The sequence below is a fragment of the Engystomops pustulosus genome, unplaced genomic scaffold, assembly GCF_040894005.1.
Source record: "Engystomops pustulosus unplaced genomic scaffold, aEngPut4.maternal MAT_SCAFFOLD_819, whole genome shotgun sequence".
In the NCBI taxonomy this organism is placed as follows: Eukaryota; Metazoa; Chordata; class Amphibia; order Anura; family Leptodactylidae; genus Engystomops; species Engystomops pustulosus.
Window position 1 is genome coordinate 15709 of NW_027285698.1, and position 13590 is coordinate 29298.

Consider the following 13590-nt stretch of genomic DNA (forward strand, 5'->3'; position numbering starts at 1 on the left):
GACCCCTCTGCCCACTGTGACCTCTGGTGACCTCTCCGGATGTTACCTTAGTCCCAGGCTGCAATGATCAGCTGTAAGGTGTCTGTAATGAAGCTTTATTCATAGTCTTTGTTACAATGACAGCACAACATTTTGAAAATCCAATTGTCACAGGGACAAAAATAATATTTTATCTGGAGCTACAATTATAAAATATACCTGTTCCGACTTACATACAATTTCAACTTAAGAAGAAACCTAAAGAACCGATCTTGTACTTAACCCGAGGACTGCATCTACTTATTTTGGGCACTTTTTAGACTGTGTGAATAGTTATTGTGTAAAGATCTGGCCATACATAAAATGTACAGGGGGGTGGGATCCACATGACTATAAATTGACTCTTAAGGAATCTGAGTTTTCAGATGATGAGATTTTTGTCTTGGAAGATAGAGGGGAATTCTCAAAAACAAGAGGAACCTCCTCCCACACAAGCCAATGACGTCAAAACTCTCCGTACTTCCTCAGCTTGATAAGATCATCATAGTCTAGTGGTGAGGACATTGTGATTTAGACCTCAGGGAGGAAGGTCGATCATAGTCCCGGGCTGATGGATAATATCCCGGGATATTATAACAGAAGACTTCCATAACCGGTAGGTAATCATTGATCTTACGACCTGACAAATCTGGTTTTTCTTGTCTGTCTGCAAATTGCTGCCAAATTCAGCTCAGACGTGATGATAGGAATAGTGTGGGTTGATATTTGCTGCAGTTAATTATTTTTCATCTTTCTGGACTCCCCGACGGGGATGAAACTATGACCCCCCCCCCCCCCACCACCACCACCACCTTCTTCTATCACCCTGGAATTTTAGTTTCCAGACTACGGAGAGGAAGAGGTTGGAGATGACCGTGGTACAAAAAGTTTTTTAAGCCTGAATTGTCTTTATAGCTGTAGATTGATGATCTACTCGATGAATTTGTGTTGTGGGTACATCTCAGGGTTATCTAATTGCCTATTGGGTCAAATTAGGGTTTTAATTCGGAGAAAAGCTAAACTGGTGTCATTTGATCCAGGTCTATCCATTCGATATTCCTTTGAATAACTGTGTTCGATAATAAAATTGCCCCATATTGGACTCTACGTAGAAGGTAGTCAGCTGGTGACACCTTCGATAGTCTGAAGGACCTTATGATGTAGTATCACGATTGGTCACCCAATGACTACCTTATGTCTACAACATGCAAATCATAGAAGCTTGTCGGACGATGGAGGTAAACAATCTGGAACCTCCATAATTAGGTCTATGGTTCTCAGTAACCCTTAAACTCCTTCAGCTGGTGGTTTCCATGTTCTAGAACCACCAACACTATACATTGTTGGAAATACCATCTTGAGATACCATATGAGATTGTCTGGTTTGGTGCCAATCTAAATTATGCCAACATTTTCAAACAAGTCTGCAATGATTTTTTTTTTTTTTGGGGGGGGGGGGGGTTGTTTGGGTTCATCTTTGAGCTCAAATTTGAACAAAATTTTAGACTTACCTTATATTTTGTAGCTTTCGATCTTGGAGACATTGGCCGTTGTCTCAGTTGTGGGTGACATTGGCCTCTGTCTAGGTTTTGGTGGGTTTGGTGGTAAATTCCTATTCCACATGTACCCAATGTGCTAAAAACATGGTGACACCACATTTCAGGCAGAGCCTAAGAGATTGCCTTGACTTCTTTTCTTCTTTGTTAACTGGTTACTTGGCAACAAGCTTGATTATAGAAATGGTTATGTAAAAAAAAAAAGTTATGGAGTTTCCCTTTAAAGATGAGTCACATATGGAGCCATGAGAGATGCAGCTCATACTCAACTATATCCATGGCTGTTTTTTTCCATTACAATTTCTTACTTTAACCCTTTCCCGCCGGTGCCCTTTTTAGATTTTGCATTTCAGCTGTTTGCTCCATTCCATTCATAGGCAGTAACTTTTGTATTTTTTGGTGTAGAGACCTGTATGAGGGCTTGTTTTCACCAATTGTTCCTCCTATTAGTAGTAATATTCAATGCCATTTACTGGAAACTTGGGGAAAAACGTGATGAAGTTGAAGAAAAAAATGCATTTGCGCCATTTTCTTGTGGGCTCCGTTTGCATGTCTTTAACTTTATTATTTTTGTATGATGGTAGAGGAACTACATTTATAAGGTTTTCTTACATTTCAGCACATTTAAAAAAGTTTTAAATCTTTTGCACAAAATTCTTTTTGTTTTGCCATATTCTGACGTCAATATCTGTTTTATCCTCGTGTGAATGGACCTGTGTATAGTGTTCTGTATTGTGGGACAAGCTTTTTTTGTTTTCGTTTCTACTATATTGGGGACCTTTTGATCACTTTTTATTAAAATTTTTATATTCCTCTATGGGGTTTATCGTTGGGAATAACCCAATTTTGATTGAGCATTTTGGTACACGGCCATACCTAACATTTTTATGTTTATGTTTTTTACCTGTTCTAGATAAAGGGGATGAATTGCTATTTTTTCAAAAATTTCGTTTTACCTAAACCCCCTAGGGAACTTGAACCATAGGCTGCCTGTTTGGGGCATAAGGGGCAAACTGTTACAGATCTTACTATATGACAGGCCAAGGAGTCTCACAGAAACTCCTATCTGTCAATGGCAATGGATCGAAGGTTGATGGGTCACCATCTTTCCCAAGTTCCTGTAGCGATTGCCGGTATAAGTAGTGGGTGTTCACTGCATTATGCAGCTAGTAGCCACTATGTATGAAGGGGGCCATTTATAGTAGGCCCATTTCATGGAAAGGGCTTAAAGAGGACAGATTCTAGTGCAATAGGAATTTTCGCTCTAGTCGTCCAAGTAATCAAATTCATTATTTTCCGATTTTTACTGTATAGTGGAGCCAAGCTTTTTACTCCAAACCAGGTCCACCCATTTGCTAATAGGAAACCACTTTAGAATATTGGGCATGGAAAATATGCTAATTAGAGCCTGTATTGTCTTATGGGTGGAGCCAGGATTTCTGCTTCTGCAGAGGTCTACCCATTTGCTAGTAGGGAACCAATTTAGAATATTAGTCTTTGGGACTTTGCTAATAAGGGTCTCTATTGTCAGGTGGGTGGAGCAAGGTTTTCTGCTCCGGCCCAGGGCCACCCATTTGCTAGTAGGGTGCCAATTTAGAATAATGGGCATGGGAAATGATTAGGGTCTCTACCGTCAGATGGGGGGTCCTGTTCTGGAGCAGATAGCTACCTCTGCCCATTTGATGGGAGATATCGCAATATAATCACATTGATTAGTAAAGAACAGTGGATACTAGAGAGAAAATTCCAGCTTCACCAGCATCAGTGGGACAGTGACTTTGAAATTGTGGTTGGAGTTGGTTAAGGTGGTGAAAGATTTTTTTGAGCCAAAATTTTGGTCAGTGTTTGTAAGTCCAAACCAGGAAACAAAAACAACAAAAGTGGAAAAATTATCTTCTTGTGTGTAGTTTGGACTTACTTTCGAAGAAGGAAAGTCGTTTTGCCACCTTGAGTAGGTAGCTACCCAATATTCAATGGCTGACCCTCTAACAGGCCTCAATGACACAAAACATTAATTAGCAAAATCAGGGTCTCATTCTCATTTGGTGAAGGTTCACGGTTTTCTTATAAGGTTTAAGTACAAGAACAGATAAAGGGCCCGACATAGTAGCTTTCTCCTCTGGATGGCGCTACAGAGTCAGGTTTTATTCTTCTTGAAGTATCGGTAAGCTCTTCTGCCAAACCTAGAAAGAGTGACTAAAGAGATCAAGATGAGATCAAAATGAGACATGTTTCAAAATGATACATTTTTTATAGTTCATGTATACCCTTTACTGCAGTAAGATTATGGTATTCTCTGTAAGAGCACTCACACTTTGTGTAGTTGCCACTACTAAAGGAAATCTAGCACCAGGATCAAGGACTGTAAACCATGTACACTTACATACTGGTGTGTGCCCCCTGATACTGATATGCTCTTCTTTTAGCTTCTTATGCCCTTGTTTCAATCAAAAAAGGCTTTCAAAAATTATGCAAATGAGTCTGTGGGGATCCAGCTACATAACTGTTAACAAAGACCAGAGCACCTTGGGCTAATTTGCATAATTTTCAAACCTGAACTGAATGAATGGAGCCTGGAGTTGTGCAAACCCTAGTTATGCAAAACATTACAACAAAATGCATAACTTTACCAAGTTAACATCACTCCGTGAGTCATCTTTAGGTTCTGTGTATTCATCAGAATCTTATAATGCAATCCCGGGCCGGTTGTATCACGAGGGACTGATTTATTTTTACTAATCTTTTTGTTCCTTTTGTACTGTTTAGTAAGTCTGTAACTGTTTTATGAATTGTCTATGTTTTATTATTCCATTCTATTGCTGACACCTCGTGGTTACTGGAGTTTTTTGTGCATCTTTTTTGCGATTTTTTTGCTGCAAATCAATGGGGCAATTTACTTACCCGGTCCAGTCGCGATCCAGCGGCGGGTTCTCCGATTTCTTAGATTCACTAAGGTCCGTGCGCCGATATCCATTAGGTGTCGCTGTTGCACCGAGGTCCGCTGGAGTTCACATTCTATTTCGTGGCACAATGTCGTCAAGCGACATTTAAAAAAAAAAAAAAACTTGTTTTTTCCAAATCCGTCGGGTTTTCCGATGGCCATGCCCCCCGATTTCCGTCGCATGCAACCCGTACCTGTCTTTTTACCAACCACGTAGTGTCCTTCAAAAAGATGCCATGTATGTATTGTCCACCATCACAGTGAGACACTTTGCAGGTAATGGAGGTTCTGTGGGAACTCTAAAGGACGAAGAACCTTGGATACATCAATTGTTTCACTAATAGCCATAAGGGAAAGCATCTTCTGTGGATTTGATGGGTTTAAGAAACTCGATCTTCAGGTAGATGTTGGCAATGTCTATGCAAAATGTAAACCGGTGTTGCCGCATTTAGTGAATTTTATGGGAAGTACCACATGCCGAATGGGGAGTTTCACAGGGCGTTGGGTTTTTGAAATGTTGCGGAAACATAAGTGGAATTGGCGGTGGTGACGTCAATGGCCGATGTAGAGGGTTCGTGTGATGCCACAGAGAGTTCTGAAAAGGGAAATGGTTTTGAAATAGAATTAAAGGATTTTACAGTACGAGCCGTCTGCTACATCTTATCCTTAGGAGAGGTCATTATAGTGAGAGTAACTATGGATTTATGAGAGGACCGTATTCCGTAGACTGTAGTCTAGAACAATAGGACCTGGTATTTAATCAATGTAAACTCCGCCTTATGACAAAGGGACACTCCAAAATATTAATTCTGCTCTATTGCTATTGTCAGTGGTCATCCTAGATATCTAGTCTCCCGCAGTATAATAGTACCCGGTATGTAGAGTAACCGCCCCTAGTGACGAAGGGACGACTTCTCCAATACACAGGGTTTTATGTTATATATAGATATCTGCCATCTGGTGTTATATGAAGGGCTGTGAACCTGCCTGTCTAGGATGCATCAGTTATTCTCGTAATGTTGGTATTGAGTGAGTGTAAACATCACCATGGACAAGTGAATGACTGCTTCTACATAAAGGATAGAAAGAGTAAAGTATTTGTTAACATTCTCTCTTTTGTTGCTCACGTCAGTGTTGTCATCCTGCCTACCTAGTCTTCGGCAAACTCCCTTGACAACGGGATGATTCCTTTATTACACAGGATAAGATTACGGTCACTATGCCATATGGGGGACGTATATACGGCCGGCGTATCTATACAGCGTATATGCATCCCCCATAGACGGCAATGGGCGCACGACGTGGTAAGGGACTGGTACGGTGCAGCACACATGCGGCACTTTCATGTTCTGTAGCCAGGAGAAAGATAGGACATGTTTTATCTTTCCCCGGCATATGGCACCGCACCCCATGTTTCTCTATGGAGAGGGGTGGGGGTGAGCGGCGTTCATCCCCTTTTCCTCTCCCGGGTGTTATGGTAAGGTGGGCACACGTTATAGCCTAAGGAAGAGTATATTTTTCTCAATCTACCCTCTACTGTTAAACTCATTACTGCAATCCTTTCAATCTAGTCTCCTACAGTATAATTGTAGAAGTTATTTTGTGACTGTATATTACATTAGTGAAAATTGGCGGATAAATCCAACACATATTGCAAAAAATGGTAAAGTATATATTTACATTCTGCAATCAACTACTATTTCCTCCCTATCTAGTCTCCAGCATTGGTTAAACTCCTCTAGTTACAAAGTGATGATTCCTTTTAAAACAATATTGTAATGGGGGACACTATAATCAGGAACAACAGACAGGATAGTGAGCCCTAAGCTCCTGCCCCCCCAACAGCCCCTCCTACTTGCCTCTGCATATGCTATTAATATGGGACAACCAAAAAGATAGTCTCTCCCTACAACACAAAACATGACAAACACAATAAGGGGTGCTAAACAATCAGAGAGCATATAAGGAACAAAATAGAAAACACCAAAGAATAGTCAAAAAAACAAGCCAAGAATCAAATACCAGGAAAACAGTAGTAGTAATCAACATGAGAATATATAATAGAGCTGGCAAATGAATTTGTCCAGCAAGGAATGAGCTGTGCGCAGGATATTTAGAATGCGCAGGAAGTCTGCTCCAGGTAGTATGAGCAGGCACTCAATCACATGGTGTTAACTCTTGCTGGTCCAGTACCTGGCTACAGATGGACAGTTGTGGCGAACACAATTCACAGCCAGTCACTAGAGCCTAGTTTACATTGCCTAATGAGAGTAAACAAAAGGAGCAGTTTTCAAAATTAACGTTCCAAAGTCACCATTGGTTGGGGTGTTGGGGTATGTCTCGGAGCTCCCTATAACATTGACTAGTACTAAGATACTATGTCAGGCAAGGAAACCTGTGGTTTCCCATTGGTTAGATGCTTCGCCTCCCAGATTTAAGGAACTAGCTACACAAATTAATCACGTAATTAGAACGGAAAGTACATTTATTTGCATGCAAGATAATATGAAGAAGTTCGAAAAACAGTGTCGGAAATGGATCCCCACACCCGGTTTGACGTCTTCATCGGTTCTTCATGGGATGCTAATTATGCAGTCTTGAGGGTCTACATAGGCCTATAAATTGCAAATACGCTCTGCCTGTTCTTTCTCTTGGCATAACTGAGTGCGCCTCTGGGATGGATCTGAGGCTTGGTCGGATATTGAGACACCCTTCTCCGGGGATGGGAGGCAAGGGGGGGGGGGAGGTGATGAATGTTTGTATGTATTTTCTTTCTTGTGATGTTAAAAAAAGCTAAAAAAAGGTTAATAACAACAACTTGATTAAAAAAAAAAAAAAACAGGGACAGTAAGCGTTTCCCTAATTGTCAAAGTGACCAAAAAAAATTTGTCTCGAGCTACAATTATAAAATATACAGTTCCGACTAATCATACTGGTAGGTTGAATAGATTGTGAGCCCCATTGGGGGCAGGGACTGATTTGTGCTCTGTGTGCGCTATATAAATTAAGGAATTAATATTATAATACAGGCAGTCCCCTACTTAAGGACACCCGACTTACAGACAACCCATAGTTACAGACGGACCCCTCTGCCCACTGTGACCTCTGGTGAAGCTCTCTGGATGCTTTACTATAGTCCAAGACTGCAATAATCAGCTGTAAGATGCCTGTAATGAAGCTTTATTGATAATTCTTGGTCCAATTACACCAAAAATTTTGAAACTCCAAATGTCACTGGGGCAAAAGAAAAAAAATTGTCTAGAACTTCCATTATAAAATATACAGTTTCGACTTACATACAAATTCAACTTAAGAACAAACCTCCAGACCCTAACTTGTATGTAACCCGGGGACTGCCTGTACATGTTCACATTCTGCCTTATTGCTACTATCAGAGCTGTATCCAGTCTCCAGCTGTATCACTCACCAATAATTCGGTCACTTATAGTCATTTCTTTCCATCATTTGTGTTTAGAATAATTTGTTTCTTATTGGCGTTTGTTAGTATTTTGTACTATGTATCTGCCTTACCTTCACCCAGAGCTCGTACAGCAGTCCTGAGCGGCGTTGGTGTTACGTTAGTGGAACGTGAAAACGACGGGAAGGTCGTCCATATTGGCCATTATTTGGGACATTTTAGTGAGAGAGACACACCGGCCTCCCAGAATTGATTGCAGTTTTTAAAATTCTTTTTGGATGCGAGATGAGTTCTTATTACTGTATATTATATTTTATTATATTTTTTTATTTCTCTGAATCATGAAGGGGAGGGGGAGCTTTTTGTGCCATAATAAGTCTCACCATTGTCCTGTGGAGTCCACCAGAGCAGGTCTCCGGTATTTTTTCCACTCTCTCTCACAGAGGGGAATTCAGAGGGGAAAACCGGTGGGGCATCCCCTACAAACATATCATTACGTGCTGTGATTTTCCTTTGTGTGAAAATTCTCATTTCCAAGGACAAAATAAACATAGTTGTTTCAGCAAAAGCTTCTACCCAGTGCTGAAGTCCCGAGGACCCTCCATGCAGGATCGGAAGGTGTTCAGTTATAGGTTATTACTGTCTGGCTCTCCAAACCTAATCGGCATTGCGCGATTGGCCTCTGAGAAGATCCCCTTCACCTATAACAACTTTTGCAGACATCACAGTGTGTGTACATGATGATAAACAGCATTTCTGGCCACCCATGACATATTCACCCTTAACTGAGATGATTTCACCTGAATTTTTGGTATTCTGTCCTCAATTTGGCTGCTCTGCCTCATCTAGACATGTTGCTTTATGGGCTGCAGAGCTGCCATTCAGACAGATTTACACCCTAACTCCTGGGCATGGCTGTGATTGGTCAGACAGACACCTGACCAATCACAGCCATGCCTTGTTGTTAGGGGTGTAATGCTGCCTGATTGGCAGTCTTAAGGGCGGTTTTTGTCATTGCTGCCGAACGGAATATGCCAAACCTGAAGTTTGGTTTTCATCATCTCTACCCATAACCCAAAATATTATAATGCATATTCACATTCTGCCTTATTGCTACTATCAGAGCTGTAATCCTCCCTATCCAGTCTTCAGCTGTATCATTCCCCAATTTGGCTGCTCCGCCTCATCCAGACATGTTGCCCAATGGGCTGCAGATCTGCCATTCAGACAGATTTACACCCCTAGCAACTGGGCATGGCTGTGATTGGTCAGACAGACACCTGACCAATCACAGCCATGCCTTGTTGTTAGGGGCGTAAAGCTGCCTGATTGGCAGTTTTAGGGGCGGTTTCGGCAGAGCTGCCGAACGGAAGATGGCGAACCTGAAGTTTGGTTTTGATCATCTCTAACCATAACCCAATGAGCTCTTACCACAAGAAGTTAAATGCTAGATGTGACCTGTATATAACATTGTCAGTAACTAGAGGAAGGTTCCATCCTATATACTAGATTATGAGTTGGATGATTGGGCTCTATACTGTATTCCTCCCTCCTTGGAGAACCCCGTGTGACCCTCTAAACTTGAAAATTTATGATAATTTTTATACATTGTTGTTGCTTTTATACATTTGCAGTTGACAAATGACAAAATCCATGTAGATTGATAGAATTTTTTCAGCTCAGCAGAAAAGTTGGAAAAGATGATTTTGAGTTCAAACAAAATTACGAGTGCAGGATTTCGGAGCCCTGCTGTCCCCTGCTGTTACTCAAAACTTTCACGAAGAAAAATAAACCTACTCCACGTTAAGCCACGTTAATAAGGGCTTTTTGTCCCACGCGATCGGATTTTGGCGCATTGGTGCCAGCTTTCACACGACACAAATCGTCTCCCTGCTTCACTACTAGCCATTGGCTGCCTGCCTCATGATTAGCCATAGGCTCCCTGCTTCACCTTTAGCCATAGGCTCCTTGTTTCATAATTAGCCATAGGCTCCTTGCTTCACCATTTGCCATAAATCCCTTGCATCTCTCCACTGTGTACAACAGTAGAACAGGATCCATAGGCTTCCTGCTTCACTTTAGCTATAGGCTCCTTGTTTCATAATTAGCCATAGGCTCCCTGCTTCACTTTAGCTATAGGCTCCTTCATAATTAGCCAAAGGCACACTGCTTCAACATTAGCCATCGGCTCCCTGCTTCACCACTATGGTGGGTATGATCCATAGGTTTCCTGCTTCACCATTAGCCATAGGCTCCTTGTTTCATAATTGGCCATAGGCTGTCTGCTTTACCATTAGCCATCGGCTCCCTACTAGCCATTGGCTGCCAGCCTCTCCATTAGACATCGGCTCCCTGCTTCACCACTAGCCATTGGCTTTCAGCCTCTCCATTAGACATCGGCTCCCTGCTTCAAAACTACCCATTGGTTTCCAGCCTGTCCATTAGCCATCAGCTCCCTGCTTCACCACTAGCCAGTGGCTGCCAGCGTCTCCATTAGACATCGGCTCCCTGCTTCACCACTAGCCATTGGCTATCAGCCTCTGCATTAGACATTGGCTCCCTGCTTCACCACTAGCCATTGGCTGTCAACCTCTCCATTAGACATCGGCTCCCTGCTTCACCACTACCCATTGGTTTCCAGCCTGTCCATTAGCCATCGGCTCCCTGCTTCACCACTAGCCAGTGGCTGCCAGCCTCTCCATTAGACATCGGCTCCCTGCTTCACCACTATCCATTGGCTTTCAGCCTCTCCATTAGACATCGGCTCCCTGCTTCACCACTATCCATTGGCTGCCAGCCTCTCCATTAGACATCGGCTCCCTGCTTCACCACTATCCATTGGCTTTCAGCCTCTCCATTAGACATCGGCTCCCTGCTTCACCACTATCCATTGGCTTTCAGCCTCTCCATTAGACATCGGCTCCCTGCTTCACCACTATCCATTGGCTTTCAGCCTCTCCATTAGACATCGGCTCCCTGCTTCACCACTATCCATTGGCTTTCAGCCTCTCCATTAGACATCGGCTCCCTGCTTCACCACTATCCATTGGCTGCCTGCCTCACATTAGCCACATGTCCCCTGCTTCACAATTAGTCGCCTTTCCAATAATTTTAGCAGCTATGAAAGCAGGACGTTCCTCCAATTGTATAGGAAAGCAGAACAAACCCAGAAATCCAGGACTGTTTGCTGAATCTGGGAAGGTTGGGATGTATTAGTGTCTTCCCCTTGCCCTAGTGCTGACAATTCATGTTTGACCCCTTGGCTAATTCCTTGATTTATACTACTGACTATTTACTGTTATCTCGTTGTCTACCCAGAATGCCTTCTCTTGTCTGCCGGTCGTTCTGAGCCCTTTGGGTGGATTCTGATTCTGAAAGTGATCCATCTGCCTCGACCTTGGACATTCCCAGACTACGCATCTTGCCTGATCTCAGTTGCCACAATTCCTGGGTGTCCAGCTGCCTCCTATACCCTGGTGGGAGAGATGGTGAGTACAAACCTGCAAACCGTAACATAGCAACTGGAAAGAGGGTAGGAAGGGGATATGTGAGCGGTTCTGTGACTTATGCTGTGAGAGGGGGGAGGGAGCAACAGACTTTGTCATCTGCTCAGTGTAATGAGAACCTAATGTGAACATTTAAATCGTTTTTTATTGTAATGATGGAGACTTTCAGTTTTCAGTAAAAAATTCCATTAGACAAACGAAATATGCCGAGCCTGAAGTTTGGTTTTGATCATCTCTATCCAAAAGCCAATACCATAAGAGCTCTTACCATAAGAGGTTAAATGCTATATGTAATCTGTATATAACATTGTCCTCTCACAAAGCTACAAAATGTACAATAAACATAACAAAATGCAGAGATCAAATTAAGTAAATTGAGTTAAAAATTATAGATTTATAAAAATATTCACTGAACAAATGATTAGTTACACAGTAACTAGAGGAAGGATCCATCTCATATCCTAGTTTATGAGTCGGATGATCGGGCTCTATACTGTAGTCCTCCCACCTTGGAGAACCCCACTTATTATTCAAATGCTATGAGACTCCATTTATGTGATCTAATAATCTAATGATCTAATAATCTAGTGATCTAGTGATCTAATGATCTATGATCTTGTAATCTAATAATATGATCTAGTGATCTAATGATCTAGTGATCTAATTATATGATCTAATGATCTAATGATCTAGTGATCTAATCATCTAGTGATGTAATGATCTACTGACCGAATGATCTAATGATCTAGTGATCTAATGATCTAGTAATCTAATAATATGATCTAGTGATCTAATAATATGATCTAGTGATCTAATGATCTAGTGATCTAATAATCTAGTGATCTAATGATCTATGATCTTGTAATCTAATAATATGATCTAGTGTTCTAATGATCTAGTGATCTAATGATCTAGTGATCTAATAATATGATCTAGTGATCTAATGATCTAGTGATCTAATTATATGATCTAATGATCTAGTGATCTAATGATCTATGATTTAGTAATCTAATAATATGATCTAGTGATCTAATGATCTAGTGATCTAATGATCTATGATTTAGTAATCTAATAATATGATCTAGTGATCTAATGATCTAGTGATCTAATGATATGATCTAATGATCTAGTGATCTAATGATCTAGTGATCTAATGATGTAGTGATCTAATGATCTATGATTTAGTAATCTAATAATATCATCTAGTGATCTAATGATCTAAAGAGCGCTGGTGTCAAATCCAGGGAACATCCCCTATTTTGTGATTTATAGAGAATTCTCTGGTACCTAAAGTATTACCCATAATGCAACACATATAGTATTGGAAGCTCTGACACCCTGGTGAACGGGTTAGACCCTGGGATCTGATCACTTATGATACAATATTATCTTTATCTTTTAATTGCAGGTATTTTCCAGGATGAACCAGTGGATAATTGTTGCGTTGCAGATCCAATTCTTCTTCCTTCCAGGTAAACAGACGCCATTTATAGATCTAGAGCTGCTTCTTCATACTGTATGTCTAAAGAGAAACCCTGCCACATTGTTTTATACAAGAGACATAAGGCATAGCTTAAAGGGACATTTAAAGGGGTTGTCCACTTTTACAAAATAATTGAGATTGTGGCGTAATGAAAAGTTCTACATTTTTTACAATCTACTTTCTGTGTCAATTCCTTGTGGTTTTCTAGATCTCTGCTTGCTGTCATTCTGTCGGAAGCTTCATTGTTTACTTCCTGTGGATAAACACTGGTCATTCATTAACCCATTCCTATCCTTAGCGATATTGTATTTTTTTTTATATTGCACAACTTTTCCCCTTTGTATTATTTATACAAATGTATTGACTTGTCCCATCCATGGTCCATTGTTGAGTAAACTACACACATTCCTGTTCTGGTTCTGGTGTTGTGTCTCATCATCTCCTTATCAGCCGCAGCTCTGTACATTATTGTTGGCAATGACATCTCTAAGTCAGGAGAGGCTGACCAAGCACCGCACCCCGACGTAGTCTGCTGACCACAACACCAGGAAGCAGCACTGAGATCCGTCTTGTTGTTTGTCTCACTTGTTTTTAATTATTTCAAGTCTTGTCCGCTCTTAGCAAATAATAAATATTGTTTGTGTAATAAAAAGTTATTAAATTTTCAC

The 13590-nt window shown here is 41.2% G+C and overlaps 1 long non-coding RNA gene across 1 annotated transcript; it reads left to right on the forward strand.

The window, feature by feature from the left end:
* Positions 1 to 536: 536 nt before the first annotated feature.
* Positions 537 to 12977, forward strand: LOC140112534 (uncharacterized). Its single transcript, XR_011852691.1, has 3 exons — positions 537 to 634; positions 11252 to 11421; positions 12848 to 12977. It is a non-coding gene; the product is annotated as an uncharacterized lncRNA (long non-coding RNA).
* The last annotated feature ends 613 nt before the right edge of the window (positions 12978 to 13590 follow it).